This window comes from Nelumbo lutea, chromosome 2 (assembly GCF_056320005.1).
Source record: "Nelumbo lutea isolate HS-2025 chromosome 2, American lotus-T2T, whole genome shotgun sequence".
NCBI lineage: Eukaryota > Viridiplantae > Streptophyta > Magnoliopsida > Proteales > Nelumbonaceae > Nelumbo > Nelumbo lutea.
The window spans coordinates 98,263,182-98,265,193 of record NC_142685.1 but is presented as its reverse complement, the minus strand read 5'-3'; the positions used below and the strand labels follow the sequence as shown (position 1 = coordinate 98,265,193).

General features: G+C 35.4%; 1 non-coding gene across 1 annotated transcript; it reads right to left on the bottom strand.

Annotated features, from left to right (window-relative positions):
* Positions 1 to 637: 637 nt before the first annotated feature.
* Positions 638 to 744, bottom strand: LOC148872242 (small nucleolar RNA R71). Its single transcript, XR_016108549.1, has one exon. It is a non-coding gene; the product is annotated as a small nucleolar RNA R71 (small nucleolar RNA).
* Between the last annotated feature and the right edge of the window lie 1,268 nt (positions 745 to 2,012).

Below are 2,012 nucleotides of genomic sequence, written 5' to 3'. Positions count from 1 at the left end.
ACGATATCTTTATACTACTTGATAACTAGTGCACTTGCTAGGGTTATATAATTATAGCTATCAAGTTTTTGGCGCTGTTGCCAAGGATTTAATCCTAAAATAATATTAGAACTTGTTAACCTTGGTTAATTTGGATTTTTATTTTTTTCTTTTATCATTATTTATTTGAATTCTTGCTTAGTGTATGGCACGCACTAGAGGAGAAGAACTAGCAGAATTCGATCCTGACATAGAGAGAACACTTCGCAAACTACAAAGAGTCAACAAAAGTAAAGAAAGGGAGAACTATGCTTGTCCAACAATGGATGGTGCTAGTTCTAGCATTTGCAAGCCAACAATCCAAGCCAATAATTTTGAGATCAAGCATGCGATCATCCAAATGATCCAAATGAGTATTCAGTTTAGTGGGTTTCCGAGTGATGATCCTAATGCACATCTTGTTAACTTCCTAGAAATATGCGACACATTCAAGAACAATGGAATTAGCAATGATGCTATTAGGCTTAGGCTCTTTTCATTCTCATTACGCGATAGAGGTAAGGATTGGCTTAACTCACTCCCTGCAAGAAGTATCACTACTTGGAATGATTTGACTCAAAAATTTTTGGTTAAGTATTTTCCTCCCTCTAAAACAACAAAATTGATTAATGATATCACTACTTTTGTTCAACTAGAGAGGGAATCTTTGTATGAGGCATGGGAACGATTTAAAGAGATGCTTAAGAAGTGTCCTCACCATAGAATACCAGTTTGGCACCAAATTCAAACTTTTTATAATGGTATTAATCCATCTAATCGCTTCATTATTGATGCAGCTATAGGTGGCACAATCATGAGGAAAACTCCAGAGGAAGCCTATGATCTCATAGAAGAAATGGTATTGAATAGCTACCAATGGAATAATGACCGAACTGATTGAAAGGGAGTACACCATATAGATTCTTTTGCAGCTTTATCTGCTCAACTTGCTAGTTTGAATAAAAAATTAGACAATCTTAATGTTGTAGCAATAAATATGTCATCTTGTAATCCATGTGATCTTTGTGGCCAATTAGGACATATTAATTCTGATTGTCTGGTAGGTAATCCTTTTGCTTCACATAAAAGTGCTAATTTTATTTCTCATGGTGGCAGGCCAAATTTCAACCCCTATTCTAACACATACAACCCAGGGTGGAGGAGTCATCCAAAATTTTCATGGAACAACAACCAATAAAAAGCACCCATGGGATTTCAACAACAACTGCCCCCACAAGAAAAGAAAGGAAATCTAGAGGAAATGATTTCTAAGTTCATTAATGTTGCTGAAAAAAAGTTCCAAGATCACAGAAAGAGATTCTTAAATCAAGAAGCATCTATTAAGAATTTAGAAGACCAAAAGGGGCGAATTGTGAATTTGTTGTTAGAAAGAAGAGAGGGACGACTGCCAAGCAATACAGAGAAGAATCCAAAGGAGCAAGTGAATGCCATTGCCTTGAGAAGTGGAAAGACTATTGGTGAGATCAAGGATGATAATAAAAAAGTTGAGGTAGCTGACTCTCGAATGGAGATCGAAGGGATTACACCTAAACTCAATTTAGATGCTACTAAATTTCCTCTCTCCTACCCTGGAAGAGTTTTGAAAGCTAACTTGGATAAACAATTTGAAAAATTTTTAGAGGTGTTTAGAAAAAAACATATTAACATTCCTCTTCTTGATGTATTATCGCAGATGCCAAAATATGCCAAATTTTTTAAAGAGGTGATGTCGAATAAAAGGAAATTGGAGGAATGTGAAATGGTGAAACTAAACGAAGAATGTTCTGCAATTCTTCAAAATAAATTGCCCCCAAAGCTCAAGGACCCAGGGAGTTTTTCTATTCCTTGCACCATAGGAGATACTAAGTTTGAGAAAGCTTTATGCGATTTAGGTGCCAGTATAAATCTAATGTCATATTCTATTTTTGAAAAACTTGGATTGCATGAACTAACACCTACTACTATTATTCTGCAATTAGCTGATAGAAGTATAA